General features: G+C 38.2%; 1 protein-coding gene across 3 annotated transcripts in view; it reads left to right on the top strand.

Annotated features, from left to right (window-relative positions):
* Positions 1 to 17,509, top strand: part of EXOC4 (exocyst complex component 4) — a 739,217-nt gene that overhangs the window by 73,325 nt on the left and 648,383 nt on the right. The gene's annotated exons all lie outside the window — the stretch shown is intronic.

The raw sequence follows: 17,509 nt of genomic DNA, 5'->3' as shown, positions 1-17,509 counted from the left end.
CCTTTTCGGATTACTTCTGTCCTTGATGAATGAAATGAGATGACTGCTCCTAGGTTTGGTTGAAGAGCTGGTGTTTATTGTAGATATTTGGGAGTCACATGACCAGAGACTGGGCCATGAGGGGAGAGGGGAAGAGAAGAGAAAAGAGCAGTAGTGGTAGATTAAAGGCATGCATCCCCACTGTCCGGCTCTTTTCTTAATTTTTGTAGGTCATGCATATATCGAGAAACTTACTCATTTCTTCTAGATTTTCCTTTTTTAAAAGTTAGGATTTCAAAGAATTCTATAATAATTTTTCTGAACTTTATTGGCACCTGTGGTAATGTCTCTCATTTTGCTTCTAATTCTATTTCTGTGAGATGTTCCTTCTCTCTCTCTCACACCTGCCTGTGTTTCATTGCTTCTCAGGGTTTCTCCTTTACTCTGCACTAGATTAATTTTGCCCTACTCTTTATTTTTTCTGTCTACCTATTACAGGCGTAGTTCATTCTCCTGTTGCTAAAACCCAGAGCTGTATTTTGTTGGTTTTTGTTTTGTTATCTTTCTCTTTTTAAAATATTTATTTATTTATTTTCATGTGAGATCACATAGCTATAAGCCATCCTCTTAGAACTGCTTTTAAAGTAACCTTAAGGAGTTGGTAAGTTGTAGTTTTATTTTCACTTGATTCTAGGACTTTTCTCCCTGATTTCTTCAATTATTCATGTTATTAAAGAATGTATTATGTGTTCAGGTAGTTTCCCTGTTATTGGCTTCTAACTTTTTCCATTATGATCTGATTAAATATAAGAATTTATTCTGTATTTGCTAATAATGTGTTTGTGGCATATGTTATATTCCGTTTTGAAGAAACTTCTATAGACTTCTGATTAGAATCTGATTTTCCCATCTTTCTGTACCTGTTGGATGGAACACATTAGATATCTGTTAAGTGCATTTGATATTAAGCTGTTTCTGGTTCCTTATGTCAGTAATGTTTGTTTTGTGAAATTAAGTGCACCAACATTTGGTGAATACATATTTACAGTTGTCTTCTTTTAAATGTATGTGCATGTATGTGAATGCCATGGCACATGTGTGGAAGTTAGAATTGGTTCTCTGCTGTCACCATGTGGGTTCTAAGAGGGAACTTGGGTCAGTTGGCTTCGTGGCAAGTAGCTTTACCTGCTGAGTAACCTAGTGAGTGCTAATGGTCTCATTTTTTGATTGATTCTTATCTTTATTAATATATAGTGACCTTTGTATTTTATGACTGATTTAACTACTTTGTGTGATGCAAAAATAGTTTTGCCCACTTGATTTTGCCTTCCACATGCTAGGTATATTGATTTTTGATATTTACTTTCAGTCTATATCTTTATGAAAATTTGTGTGGCTCATATTGGCTTAGTGTATGTGTGCACATGTGTGCTTCTGTCTTAGAATGAATGTTTTTCAGTTTTTTTCCTTTTTCTCATTTGGTTTATAAAGTAAGTGTCCTGGTGGTCATTTTTCACTTTGAAGTGATCAGATAATAGTAAAAACAATGTTTTAACAACACATCAGGTATCAAAATGTAGGAAAAAGCTGTCAAGTACTTCTGTATTTCCAAGAAGGTTAACATGGTAATGCACTAGGGTGCTAGTAGGATAAGCTATCAATTAAAAGATTACTAAAACTAAAGGTACCAGTAATTTATAAGTAGGAAGAGGAAGGGGAGCACAAGGAAAAAGTATAAGTAAACCAGGAGTGAGAGGGAGGCGTCCTGAGGAGGCACACAACAGAACTGGTGTGGAGAAAGGCAGAAAGGTCACAATGTCAACCCATGCAGCCCAGACACCAGAATGAAAAGAGTAACATTCAGGGTGCAAACAGGGTTTCCTGTAGACCAGGCTTCTCTTCCGCAGCTCACTTAGGGAAAACAGCTGCTTTTTTCTCTGGGTTTGAAACCAATTAGACCAAAAAGATCTTTACCTTTCTCTTTTAACAGAGACGTGATTACTGTTTAGAAATTGTTCCTTATTGTTCTTACATGTTTCAAACTTTTACTGTGTGTATGTATGTATATGTTGTATGTGTGTGAAGCAATATATAGTTTATATATTCACGTATGTGTATGTGTATATATATATTTTATACGGGTGCAAGCTGTATAATTGTCTTTTTAGGCCGAAGAAGTTGTATATAATGATGTTTCTTTTTCTTTTTTTCTTTTTTTTCTAAACAGGGTTTCTTTGTGTAACCTTGGCTGTCCTGGACTCACTTTGTAGACCAGGCTGGCCTAGAACTAACAATGATCTGCCTGCCTCTGCCTCCCAAGTGCTAGCATTAAAGGCATTCACCACTACACCTTGCTGATGTATCACTCTTTATCTTGGATTTTTCTGCTTAATATAATATTTAATTTTTAATCATGTGACAGTGTAGCTAATTGATTAATTTTGGTTACGATCTAGTATTTCATTAGGTCACAGATTATCTAAATTTCTAATATATTACAGTTTATCCATTTACTATATATAGATAAAAATGTGTTTTCCAGTGTTAATCTTATAATTGGTGTTGGTAGGATGGGTCAGTGGGTAAAGATGCTTGCCATGCAAACTTGGCAACCTGAATTCAATCTCTGGGACCCATGGAAAGGTAGAAGGAGAAGCCAGCTCTATAAAGTTGTTTTCTAACCTTCATATGTGCAACACAACACACATTATCACAGACACACATCTTCCATGCATGCACGCATGCACGCGCACACACACACACAAACACACACACACACACACACACACCCACCCACCACCATTACCACCACCGTCACCATCACTATCAATTTCTATAATTTCCCAACCACTGACCTTTTTGCTGTTAGTCTAAACAAGGTCCTGACTCCTTCAGCCATTGGTGTAGTCAGAATCCTAGGTCCAGGACTTCCAATAAGGTATAGCCACTTTTGTGCACCCAGTGGTGTTAATAATTTCATATGTGTTTTAATTTTCCATATATGCACAATGTCCCAAAGATAGGGGAATCCTATTCTTCAGGAATGAGTATTTGCTCGTGCATATAGGAATGTTGCACATTTTATACTTGCCACATGATTTTTAAAAAATAAAATGGTGTTTTAAACTAATACAGAAAACATAAAATTAGACATATCAGTTAAGCTTAAACAGGTGTACTCCTCAAAAAATTGTCATTTTTGTATCTTTTGGTTCTCTCTCCCCTCCCACCCCCTCCTCTCTCCTCTCTCCTCTCTCCTCTCTCCTCTCCTCTCTCCTCTCTCCTCTCCTCTCTCCTCTCTCCTCTCTTCTCTCCTCTCTCCTCTCTTCTCTCCTCTCTCCTCTCTCCTCTCCTCTCCCCCTGTCCTCTGTCCTCTCTTCTCTCTTGACACAGGCTCTCCCTGTGAAGTCCTGGCTCACTTGGATGTTTGTTTCTCGATCAAGCTGGCTTTGGCCTTGTGTTAATCATTTTGCGTCTACGTAGGATCACAGGCGTGTGTCACTGTGTCATGCCCAAGTTGCTTTTTAAAGTGGTTTTACTAAGATTTATAGATGACTCTAAATAGTGACGAGCTTTTATTTCTCCACTATCACTTTGTTTTTGTTAGATTGTCAGTTTTACATGATTTTTAAAAAATGCCTGGTAGGCGCTGTGTTAGTTTAGTGTTTTTAATGGTATTGAGCATATTTCTGTGTGGGAGCCACCCAGGCTCTTCTGCCCACTCTCTGTGTTTTTGCAGGTTACTTCTTTCCCCCATTAGTGTACATGACGAAGAGTGGATACTCATCTTTTTCTGAGAGTGGATTCCTTGCACACATCCTGTAGCTATAGCTTCTCCTTATGTTTTATTATAGCATTTAATAACTATTTTAAAGTTGTTAAATTAGCTATTTATTTGTTTGTTTGTTTATTTATTTATTTATTTATTTATTTATTCACTTCTTTTTGGAATTTGTCCTCTTAAGGAATTTGTTCCTACTATGAATGTGAGGATTTGAAGGATTTAATATTTTATAAATTGGTCTTTTGAACTTGATTCTAATAAGATATTTGGAATGTTTTAAAAATTTATTTCATTGGGAACTAAGTTTTGTTAATTTCTTACTAATATCCATTTGTTCTAGCATTTATTGATAATACATCCTTTCCCTAATGTCTGAAAAAGATTTATTTATTGTTCTTATACTAAGTATTCTGCCCGCACGTACACCTGCAGGCCAGTAGAGGGCACCAGATCTCATTATAGATGGTTGTGAGCCACTATGTGGTTGCTGGGAATTGAACTCAGGATCTTGGAAGAACAGACAGTGCTCTTAATCTCTGAGCCACCTCTCCATCCTCTGACTCAAAAACATTTTAAGTTTTTTTATTATTATTTTTGTTACAGTTTCAGGTGATATAAAAATTGCAAACAATGTAAAGAACCCCAAAGTTTTTGTTTTGTTTTTTTGTTTTGTGTGTTTTCCGGACAGGGTTGCTCTGTGTAGCCTTGGCTGTCCTGCACTCACTTTGTAGATCAGGCTGGCCTCGACCTCACTAAGATACTTCTGAATCTGCCTCCCAGAGTGCTGGGATTATATGAGTGTGTCACCATGCTGGCATCTCAAGGATGTATAATCAGCCACTCTTCTGTTCTGCTATACCATTACCTCTCTCAGGACTAATACCATACTGTTTCCATGGCTGTAGTTTTATTCTTTATTTTAATAGCTGGCAATGGAATTATTGATTATTTGCTCATCTTCAATATTAGCAGGACTTTTCATGGCCCTGGCTTTTTCCTATACTTTACAACCAGGTTATATGTTTCTTTTAAGAGCCCTGTTAGGATTTTGCTCAGTAATTTGTTTAATTTATAGAATTAGGGAGACTGTGCATCTTTTATTGAGTGTTCTCATCCATAAACCTGAGCTAACGTCTTCATTTAATTTTATAGAACTTAAGTGTCTTGCTCATCTTTTATTAGGTGCTGCTCGAGTTCTATATTTGTTTTTATTGATTGTTTTGAGTGTTTTTTTTTCTGTTACATTCTCTATTAAGCCTCTTGGGAGGCTTAAAAAATTTCACTTTCCACATGAGGCTGTTAGGAGAGCTGGCCTTGAGGTCCTGAGAGTGAAAGAGCTGGCCCCACCCCTTGCTGGCTGCAGTGCTTGGGTGAGTGGACTCTGTACATCCCTGGGCAACACAGTGCAGCTGGGCTGATGGTGAAGGCCTGGGGGAGCCAGTCTTGAGGGACCCTGCCCTTGCTGGCTGCAACGTTGAGGGTGTTAGCCAGGGTAAGGTGTTTTTGTTTTTCTTTTTTAATTTAAAAAATTATTTTATTTTATTTTTCATTTTATTTTGGGGGGAAGGCTGCAAGGGCAGAGGGCAGATATGAAGGGACAGGGAGATAAGTGAGGTTGGCGTGCATGAAGTAAAACTCACAAAGAATCAATAAAAAGCTAAAAAATTTTCATGTTCAGCTTGAACCTCATAATTTTGCTGAATAATTTAAAATATCCTAATAGGATATTTGAAAAATAAATTTGCAGATTTTTCCTTAATTTTGAATGTAGACAATCATAGTTTTTATAGCTAAGAAAAGTTTGTCTCTATTAAAAATTGAAATCTCATTTGTTCCACCTTCCTTTTTATCTCTTGCTTATTAATTTTACTTGGATGGGAATATGTAGTATCATTTTGAGTGGCAGAAAAATTCTTGCTTGCAGTGGACATGCTTCTAATATGTAATCATTAATAGGATTTCTCTCTTTTTCATTGTGTGTGCCTACGTGCATGTGTGCGTGCCTGCATGTATGTGGCTTTATACATGTGTATGTGCAAGTGTGTGCACAGGTGTACCTGTGGGCAGAGACCATGGTGTTGAGTGTCCTCCTTTATTGCTCTGCACCTTACTCCCTTGAGACTAGGCTTCTCATGAAATGTGGAGCTCACCATTGTTTACTTCAGCTAAGCTGGTCACAGCTCACGATGCTCCCGACAGTCTCCTGGCTGCTCCACTCTGCCCATTAAAGCACATGGGTAGGCACTTCCAGTTTTCGTGTGTGGATGACGGGGATCCAGATTTTCATAACGGATCAGCTGTACCTACCTCACCCTAGCTACCTCTCCATACCTCTCTTTTAGTGACTCATTATCTACTTATATTGGATGTGAAACTGTAGATTGTATTTTTAAAAGTGTTTTAGACTTTATGCTTAATCTTACTGTGCCTCTCATATATGCTACAGAGACATTTTAACTTTATTATTATCTGCTTTCCTTGTTTCAAATGCAGCATTAATTCCAAGCTAATTCTTGTCTGCAGCTTTAAAAGGTAATTTGCAAATATATGTTTTCTTTTTCTCTAATCATAGTTCATGAAGTGATTAGAATTCTTTAGTGACAAAGTATTACCCCTTCTGCATTCATTCATTCATTCATTCATTCACTCACTCATTCACTCAGCCCTAAAGTGCGTGCCCATCATGGTTTTAATACTTCCTTTCATTCCAGAAGTGCAGGTCACCTGGAGTTTACCTCCTCTTTCCCATGCCCGCATCTGACAGTTAGTGTTCTCTCTAAGGAACTCTGATTCCTTTGTTTGAAAAATAATATTTTGAAATTGAGATCTGTGTCATTGCTGTAGTCCCTCTTAGTTGATAAAGCTAGGAAACGTGTCTATCTGTAATGTGTACATATGTGTGTGTGTTTATATTTACATGTATATAAGCATAAATACAGGTACACACATGTACAGATCTGTATTCATTTATTTCTGTGTATGGGTGTATACATTTATCTTAAAACCTGAGTTCAGTTCCATTTGAAGTAAAGCCACTGCAATTCTAGGTCATCCTTATAGCTATAACAGTGAGGCACCTAGTTTACATTTTAATTGTTTAAGTAATAATATTTATAAATTAAGTTCAGAATAACAACTCATGACACAGTGAAAAACAAATTTATTAACTGTAGTATGAGGATCTTTTTATTGCAAAGTAAAAAGTATGGCTTAGCGCTTTTATAAAAAATGAAAATCCCAGTTGTTCTATTTTACCATTGAAGACTCAGGAGCCAGTTGCTGGGGTGAAAGCCTACTAGATCAGAGAGGTAGAGAAAGCAGCCACTGATTTTCCCACTCAGCCTATGTCCCAGAAGGAAAAGCCCTTCCTCCTCAGCTCAGGCCTTCTCCATACTGTCTTAAATACCCTTCAACTCAGTGTCCCTCCTTCCTCTTAAATCCCTGTCAGCTGGTTAACTGTATTTAATCCTGTTTATAGAAAGCTCTTGGATTAAAAGTGTGTGTGAGGACTGAGCCACACGAATACTTGTCTATTGTAACTCTAGGATCGAAGACTGAGCCATACCCCAAGTAAGACAGCTTTTTCAAGTCCACAGTTTCAGAGTTCACAATGGAATCAAATGTTCACGTAATAGCTTAGAGTATGTATTACTTTTCTTTTCAATTTTTACTATTTTATTTATTTGAACATTTTTTTTTCATGTGCTGTATTTGGATCATGTTCATCCCACTGCCAGCTAATACCAGATCCTTTCACTTGTCTATCCACTCCTTTTCTCTCTCTCCAAACAAAGCTCCACACCAAATATAACCCAAAACAGTCATAAGACCAATAAGATCACCACCACCACCACCACCACCACCACCAGCAACACAAATGCCCAAGGAAAACAAAACAAGAAGTTCACAAACAAATCATGGAGTTTATTTTGTGGGGTCTGCCCTGGAGTGTGGTTGATCTACCCAGTGATGCTCCATTGGAGAAAACCCCATATTTCTTTTGCTATAGTATAAGTTACAACTAGCGTTTTAATTAGGGGTGGGAGCTGGTGTCCACTTGCCCCTCAGTGCCGGGACCCTGTCTGGCTTGAACCTGTGCAGGTCTTGTGCCTACTGCCACAGTCTCTGTGCATTCATATGTGCCTCAGTTCTGTTGTGCCTGGAGTACACTGTTTATTTGGAGTCATCCATCACCTCAAGCTCTTTTAATCTTTTTGCCTCTTCTTCTGCATAGGGCCTTGGCGGGGATGGAGGGGTTGATGGAGATATTTTATTTAGGACTGAGTGCTTCAGAGTCTCTCATTCTCTGCACATTGTCCAGTTATGAGCCTCTGTGTTAATATCCATTGACTGTTTGACCCTTCTCTGATGTTGGTTGAGCAAGGCATTGATCTATGGGCATAACAATATATCATTAGGAGTCTCTTATATTGTGTGCCTTGTGGCTCAGAGTATGTATTAGTTACTTATCAAAAAAAATTTTTTTTTATACAAGGTTTCACTGTGTTCCCCTGGCTGTCCTGGACTCACTGTGTAGACCAAGCTGGCTTTGAACTCACAGAGTTCTGCCTGCCTCTGCCTCCCAAGTGCTTGGATTAACGGCATGTGCTGCCATGCCTGGCTCTTTTCTATAATACACTATAACAAAGGGAATTTGGAGAAGGAAGGGTTTTTGGACTTACAGTTCTATTTCACTACAGTTCCTTTAGATCATGGTTACTCTCATGGACGTTTGTTTATTTTAGGGTCACAGGAACTTCATCCTAAATATCACAACTATAGAAAAAAATATTCAGGCAGGTACCTCTTCCCCATCACTATCTCTTATGCTGCTGCTAGTATGTTCATTTTTCCTTTGTCTTTTCTGTAGTTTCTTTTACAAGCCAGCAGATGAATTTATCTTTTCTGATGGCCATTCTTTCACAAAAGGTAGAATCCTCTCTATAGTTTGGTGTTTTCTCTTCAGCATATATTTTGGAAATTACGGTAGCAGGGGTGCAAAGGAAATCTGCATATCTGTTTTCATATTGTTGGCAGTGCTTTATTTGATCCAGTAAATTTAAAAAGCAAGTCCAATCATGAGTTAAATCTCTGTGTAGTTTGTTTCTGTTTTAAAGCTTTACATATCTTATACTTTGCTAAAAGCCATACGAATTTACTACCATCACCATTTGTAAGTTAAGGTGTGTCGTGTGTGTTTGCACCAGCAGGTAGCTTTCCTCTAGAACTCATTCATCTTTCAAAACTGCAAGTCTGTACCTATTGAGCAATAGCTCCTCTTTTCCTCTCTCCTTAACCCTGGCAGCTAGCAGTGAGCTCACTGCTTCTGTGAATTTTACTACTCTGTACACTGACTATCAGTGGAATGATAGTGCTTGTCCTTTGTGACTAGCTAGTTTTGTTCAGCATACTCTGTTAAGGTAAAGCCAAGTTACATCACATGTCAGAATGTCCTTCCTCCCCAAGGCTGGACACTTGGGTTGCTCAGAGGCGAGGTGTGTTTGTCCACTCATCTGTTCATGGACACCTGGGCTTCTACCTCACGGCTATGGTAGCAGTGTTGTACTATAAATATTTTCTTTGCCATCCTCCTTTTAGATCGTGTATCTAGAAGTAGACTAGCTGGATCATATGGTGATTCTATTTTTAAATTTTTCAAGGAATAGTCACACTGTTTTCACTGCAGTTACACTTTTTTATGTTCTTATCAACAGTGCATATGGGCTCTGTTTCTTCACACTTGTCATTTTCATTTTTCTTTTTTGATAGTAGACATCTTAATTGGTCTGAGGTTATATCTGACTGTAGTTTTATTTTGCATTTCCCTAATGATTAGTGATGTTGAACATCTTTTTATGTGCTTATTGCCTATTTGTTTGTCATCTTTGAAAAATGTTTACTCAAGTCCTTTGCCTCCTTTGTAATTGGGTTATTTGTTCTTTTATTATCAAATTCTGTTTCTTATTTTAGATATTAACTCTTCTTCAGATATATGAATTTCAAGTACTTTCTCGTGTTTGACACATTTGCTGCCTTTTTGTTATGTTGGTTGTGTCCATGGTGCACTTTGGTTGAAATTGTGATGAAGTCCCATTGTCTTTCCCTTTTTGCCTGTGCTTTTAGTATTATATGCAGGGAGTCCTTGTTGAATGGATACATTGCTGGGGCTTTTGTCCCGTTTTCCTCTATGAGTTGTATCATTTTAGCTCTTGTGCTTAAGGCTCTGATCTGTTTAGAGGAGCTGTTTGTATGTGGTACCAGGGCTCGTGTCTGTAGTCTAGGGAGTGTGTGTAATCGTCCTTTAGCAGAATAGTGCCACGCTGCCTTCCCATCACCAGTGTGGGGTTTGTTTCCTAGCAGCCTTTCTACCATAACATCTGCCATGCTTTTACTCTTTTAATCTAATAGGTGAAAAATAGTGCTTTGAGCAGCAGGGATCAAGTCACCTCCTGCCTCAGCCTTCTGCATACCTGGGACCACAGGACTATGCTGATATAACCTGCTTGATTTTCTTTTTAATTTGAGACATTTATTATGTTCACCTAGATATGTTTTATAGTTGATTATTTTGATAAGATTGTCCCAGATTCCCATTAGAGTCTTTTGTAAGCTTAAAACAAAACAAAACAAAACCCTAAAATTTGTAAGTTAAAAAAGTTTAAAAGTTAAAAGTTTCTGGTAAAATCTTGGTTTGTCATTTTATATAATGAGTCTGTCTTAGTGTTTTTTTTTTTTCTGTGCCTTATTACCTGTTAATCTACTCTCTCTTTGATCTTTTTAATCTCTTATTTTTTTATTTTTATCTACATTTCCTCTGATTTTTGTCACTTTTTACATCTTCATTTATGTGTATATTTATGTCTATATTTAGATTTTTAAATTCTGGGAAAAGGTAGCTTTCAGATCTTCAAAATTTTATTCGAATATATCATTTGCATTTAAGATGTTGCCTTCTTGTTTTCTTGTATATCATTTTTTTTTATTTATGTGTACTGATGTTTGTTGGGTTTTCTGACCATTTCATGGTACATCAGTATAAATCTGTTCATCATTTCTCTCTCTCTCTCTCTCTCTCTTGTGGTTTAGGACTACTTTAAAGACTTTTCAGTTCATTGGCTCCCTCTTCTGTTAGTATAACAAAGTCAAGATGTATTTATGGATTAAAAAATGTGTTGGTGGTTTGGAAGGGTCATATTTTGTCTAAATTATGGCTCTATGGTCTAAGAGCCTGTTTAGTATTTAAAATTATTTCTTAACTGTCCAGGAGCTTTTCTCTTCTCCTCTTTGTCTTATTTCCCTCCTAGAAGCTGGTTTTAAACCTGTTGTTTTGGATTGTGCTTGTCTCTAAGTCCCTTTCCTACAGCCATTGCTTCAGTCTGCGTGGGTAAGTTCCGTGCTTTACAGCTACATGTGGATGTCTTTCATGATGATGGCTTTGTGATGATTTTGTATCATCCATGAAATTATGAATTCTTTCTGCTATTGTTATTTGCCCTCTGCTTTTTCTAGCTACAATGCTGGGTAAGGTTTGTGACATAGCTGCAGTAAAGGACCTGTGGTCAGGCCTGGCAACCTGAACGAATTAATTCCCTGGAGCCCACAGAGAAGTGGAAGGGGTTAACAGACTCTACAGAGTTGCCTCTGACTTCCACATTCCCACTGAAGGTTTGTGTCCCCCGTATCACACACGCACGCATGCACGCACACACGCACGTGCGAGCGGGAACAGACTGTGGCAATGCACAGAAAGAGCTGAGTTTGAGATACTCCTTCCTAGGAGTAGGCGTGGTTTTAATTACAGTTTTGAATTTGGAACACTTTCTCTTTTCAAGCTATCACATTGTGGATGTGGCAAAACTGGAGTTCACTCTTTCTTCCTTCCTTCCTTCCTTTCTTTCTTTCTTTCTTTCTTTCTTTCCTTTCTTTTTCTCTTTCTTTCTTGACAGTTTCTCTGTGTAGTCTTGGCTGACCTAGACTTGCTTTGTAGACCAGACTGTTCTCAAACTCACAGAAATCCTCCTGCCTCTGCCTCCCTGAGTGCTGGGATCACAGGTGTGTGCCACCACATCAACAAAGCTGGGAGTTTTCAAGGTACACATTTTGAATATTTTTTCTTGTTGAATGTTGATGTCATACTATTTTATTTAATATTTAATTTATATATAATTCTGTGAGACTGATAATAAAATTTTTATTTTACAGATACAGAAGTAGAGATCAGACAAGATTAAATTACTTGATTGAGATCATTAGCCTGGAAAGTATAGCGATAATCAAAACTAAAATGATATGGCTTTAAACTCTTACTCTTTTCTCTTTGTCCTGCTGTCTCTTAATTCAACTTAAGGGGTATTGATAATGGTTTGCTATCCTGTGCATTTCAGTGATTATCACTGTGAACTATCAGGTAGTTTACTAATCTGTTGTGACCCCTCCCTTTATCCTGTATGACAGTTTTATTTTAGCAGCCTCCCTGATGTTACTCCTGGGCCTTCAAAGGTCCTTGCTCTAAACAAGTTAATCAGTATCAAACTCTGTCCTGTGAGAAAAGGATTCAGTAGATCTTTTGTTGTTGTTGTTCTGTTTTGTTTTTAAAATACTTCCTAGTGTCGCTTTAAACAAACTTACCATCTTTCATTATCCACCACACCAGTCCTTAGGAAGGAAATACGCACACTCAATGCTTTCAGGCCAGCTGGGTGAGGTCCTCTTCTGTGAATTGATATCTGTGTTCTGTCTACCTCTACATAGTCTCTTTTTAGGCAGTCTTTTCTGGAGTGGGGTGTTTTATTGTCTGTAGGTTTCTTTAAGGTAATTTAATCTGCACCTTAGGGGTTCTTAGCTAACATTTTTGAAGTACCTTAATCAGGAATCTACACTCCAGGGGTAGTTAGTTAACATTTGAAAGACCCTAATCAAGATTCTGTGCTCCAGAGGCAACCAGTGTGGCAGTTACTGTTCTCCTCTGCACCAGTGGGTACATTAATTAGAACGACACATGTAAGGAGGAAGTTTTCACTGGTGAATGGAGTGGTGTCTAAGATATATATTTGACCAAAAATTTCCTCAGAGATAAGAATGGAGGATGAGACCTTGGGGAGGTCCAGTAGCCTTCTAGCTGAAGGTAGGAGCTTGATTTGGCCTTGGGCTTTCAGTGCCATAGTGAGTGGATGTCTCAGGCCAGAGAGCACAGTAAGTATCTGTTAACACAGATGGGCCAAACCCAGCGTCCTTCTGTCTTTCCTTCAGGAGATCAGTGGCCCCACACCCTGGTTTCATCATTGTTTGCATTTCTTGTCTTCAGCAGTGTTACTCTATTTTGAGCCAGACTATTTCCTTTCAATTTCAGAAATCATAATTTATGTGTAATTGCATAATAAACAAATTGGATATCTTAGGAATATGAATTATACTGTGATTTTGAAACACACATTATTTTTTAGTGGCAATTTTTTTTTTCTCCAAAAATATTGTCAGTGTTGCCAGGTTCCCATCTGTGGTGCAGCATTGTAGACAGGTAATTTGTTTGGTAGTTTAGTGGTCTAATTAGGCTTGGCAACCTTTTCAAAAGCTCCATATTTTTTCCTTTTTTTATTTTTGAGATCATAATGTAATTATATAATTTCTTCCTTTCCTCATCCCCTCCCGACCCTCCTGTTTACCCTCCTTTCTCTGTTGCAAATTCATGTCCCCCTTTTTATTAATTGTTGTTAAAAAGGCTCCTTTTTATATTGAATTTTGCTCAATACTGGCAGACAATTCTGTTTAAATATAACATGTAATTCAAGTTACATAGATTGAAATATTTCACTCTATGTTAACTTTGCACAATTTGTATATTGTGCATAATATAATGGGTGGCATCTGTTAAGAGTTCCTATAGTAAACACGGCCATTGTAACGTGCTCTAGCTAACATATACAAACAGCAGTGCTAAGTGATATGATACGGCATATTCCAACATTGGATTAAAGGACCTTGTCTTTTGCAGTTTTGTGATGTGTGTGGAAAGCCATGATACAAATTGCTGATTTTATCTTACAGATATGGAAGAAAGACAGCAGCCATGAGCTAGATTGTTTTCTATACTCATTTGCAGAGTCATTAAACAGAAAGTTTTTAACATCACGAATAATCTATTCACCTTGTTTACTTGGTATTTTTTGTTCAATTTCTGTGGGATAGTGTCTTTCTGCATACTCCTGGTCTCCTACTTGTAGTTATTTCAGGTGTGTGCTATCATGCCTGGGCCTTATCTGTTATTTATCTATTTATTTTTAATGTGCTATCTGTAATACAGCTATACAGATATGTGGCTCTAAACCATGTAACCAGAGATGCATAGTTATGTAAATGTGGATCTAGAGCCTGAAAAGTCTTAGATATCTTTTCCTTAATCCTTCCATCAATGTCGTTGAGAGAAAGCCTCCTTCCTGATCCCATGTTTGCCCTCAGCTATGGTTATCTATATCCACCTAGGGCTGTGTAAACAAAGTGTTGTGTGTGATAGTAATAACACATGTAGCCAACAGGATTATAAGACCAATAGTGTGCTGAAAGTCATCCCCATTCTCCGGTATGCAGTATTATCCTAGTGGGCAATAAGAGTCTTAAGACTACATTTGACTCATCTTCAGTTGTTAGGATCTTTAGAACAAAGTAAGATTCAAGGGTAAGAGAATTGGAGATGAGTATAAAATATTTCTACCTTTAAAATGTCCAATACCTATAAATTGGACATCCACTATAGCAAATCAGGTGCCTGGGAGTGACGTGGACTTCAGGAGTTTGGAAAGATGCACAGGTCTGTTTTGATTGTTGTGTAAAGCCTTATTGGGATTCAGTTAAATTTTTTCTGTACAGTTTTTCCTGGTAGTCCTATCTGACTTTGTACATATTTGTGAATATTAGACTAATCATGTTTGATTATATTACGCTTTTACATTGCCTTTTAATTTTCAGCTGATATAAGTGAAATAGATAATATAAACCATTTAATATTGGATCTGTTAAGTGTTTATGCACTAGGAGGTTTCAGGAGACAACAGAAAGGTAAGATTTTAAGCAGATGAGCTGTTTGTGGCCGTGGTATTTCATTTTTCAAATCTTGCTTCTGTGTAGCTTTTAGAGGAGATAGCTCACATATTAATATGCATATAAGTAGCTGTATGCCATGTCTTTGTAGGCCATATTGACTTGAACTATATTTACGTCATCATCAGCCACCTCTGTCAGGTAGCTGTGATAGCTGGGTGGCACTCTGTATGTGTCCTGTTTATGACTCGTAGGTGCACTTTTTACAAAGAACATTTTGAGCAGGTGACTTTCCATTACTTTTCTTCCTGCCCGAAGCTCTCTTGTAGTTCAGCTTCATTTCCTCCTATTCCAGGCTAAGTGAGGTGGCTCCCTGCTGCTGAGGACTTTCGTTGCTTTGCTGCGGGGTTGGATTTGCTAGATATTTCTATGGCCTGACGTATCCTACTGCATGTATAAAACAAAACCAGGAGCTGAAATGTATGTTTTTAGAACATTACATTTGGAAATGTTGATGAGGTTTTAAAAATTTGTCTTCGGATTTTCATCTTTCATGGCTAAGGCTGTGGGTTCTGCTTCTGGTTTCATTAGTATTAAACAGTGTGTTTATCGAGTACTGTGTCACCAAACCCTATTGTACAGAAGCCCTACGAATAGAGCTGCTCTGCCTTCTGGGAGCCTAGTGAGTCCAATAAGACACGCTGGATAGATATATAGAGGATTTATCATGAATGATTTTGTATACGTTATTATATCTTACATATTACAAAAATTCCTTTGGTTCATATTTAAGTGCATATTTTGTGTTAAAATATACACATCATTAAGCTAACGTTTTAGTCATTTAAATGTATAGATCAGTAATATTACGTATATTTATAGTGTGGGCAGACAGTACTCTCATCCATCTGCATAACTCTTTTCATCTTATAAAACTCAAGCTCATTATCTATTAAAAAGTAACCACACTTTTCTTCCTTCTCCTTGTCCCTGGCAACCTACCCTCTAATCTGTTTCTAGGAAATTGGCCATCCTAAGTATCCCATTATGTGTGGGATCATAAAGTATTTCTCTTTTATGGCAGTCTTATTTCACTTAGCATGATGTAGTCAAGATTCATCCATATTGCAGTGTGTTAGGCTCCCCTGGTTTTAAAGTGGAGTGGCATGCCGCTGTTTATGTACATCACTAATCCGGTCATGTGGTGCTGAGCACCTGGGTTGCTTCTAAGTGTGGTGATTTTGGATAATGCCACCATTACAATAATGAATGCCGTGAATAAAGAGCCTTTATGCGATTGTGGTATGTAGTTGAGAAGTACATCCATCATAGATACTGGTTTTGTTTGTAGCTTTTTTTGCGTTGTCTTTGTCTAGCTTTGGTATCTGTGGCTTACAGGCATTTGCAGGAGATCTAGGTTGTTACATGGATGCTGGAGGACAGCCTCCAGTCCTCATGATTGCTAGGAGACAGCCTCCAGTCCTCCTGATTGCTAGGAGACAGCCTCCAGTCCTCATGACTGCTAGGAGACAGCCTCCAGTCCTCATGATTGCTAGGAGACAGCCTCCAGTCCTCATGATTGCTAGGAGACAGCCTCCAGTCCTCCTGATTGCTAGGAGACAGCCTCCAGTCCTCATGATTGCTAGGAGACAGCCTCCAGTCCTCCTGATTGCTAGGAGACAGCCTCCAGTCCTCATGATTGCTAGGAGACAGCCTCCAGTCCTCATGATTGCTAGGAGACAGCCTCCAGTCCTCATGATTGCTAGGAGACAGCCTCCAGTCCTCATGACTGCTAGGAGACAGCCTCCAGTCCTCATGACTGCTGAGCCGCCTCCTGCCCTAATAGGGCTTTTATATTGTAGTGTCTAGTAGGGACAGTGATCTCGGATCACCAGCTACTTTTCCCCACTACTCGAAGGGGTTAAACTGTGTTAGGCTGTGTCCTCCCTTTTATACCCGGATGGCTTGGGTAAAGGCTATAGTACAAAGACGTATAGGGATGTTTACCATATAACTTGTCGGAAGGTTTTAGTTGATTATTACAAAGGGTTGTGAAAGATAATAGCTAAGACACACACACACACACACACACACACACACACACACACACACACGCACGCACGCACGCACGCGCGATCTCTTCCCTCTCATTCACTTTTATAAGCAAGGCCTCATTATGTATACTAGGCTGGCTGGAATTTGCTGTCCAGCCAGGCTTACTTTGAAGTGCAGTCCCTGTGTCTCAGCTTTTCACTAGCTGGGATTACATGGCGTGGGTCACCATGTCAAGTCACATGCGTGATTAACAAAAAAATCTGAGGCCTTTTGTGGTTACTTAATTCCTCTTCACTATTCTTCTTCCTCAAACTCTTCTCATGTGTGTATATTGTCTTCATATGTTTCTCTTCATTTCTTTTATATTTGTTGTAGTTATGTACTTTCACCCCTATATATATTTATAGCACCGTTTATTCCCACTGTTTATCACTTCTCACTAATGAGTAGAAAATTGAGGCTTTGGTTTGAGTCTTTAAAGTCCTCCTGAAACACCGTGTATTGTATTTTAGAGAGAGCATGCACTTAATTTATCAACAGGCTTGGGTCAAAGAGTCTGCGTAAACCTGGAGATTTAAATCTTCTTATATAATTGCTTGTACATTTCATTACTAACCAATGGGTTTGAATTCGGGTCTGTGGTGTATTACTATGTAA

Source organism: Acomys minous (genome assembly GCF_964271855.1).
Source record: "Acomys minous genome assembly, chromosome: 6".
Taxonomy (NCBI): Eukaryota; Metazoa; Chordata; class Mammalia; order Rodentia; family Muridae; genus Acomys; species Acomys minous.
The sequence above is the reverse complement of the archived record's forward strand: the minus strand, read 5'-3'. Positions and strand labels throughout refer to the sequence as shown.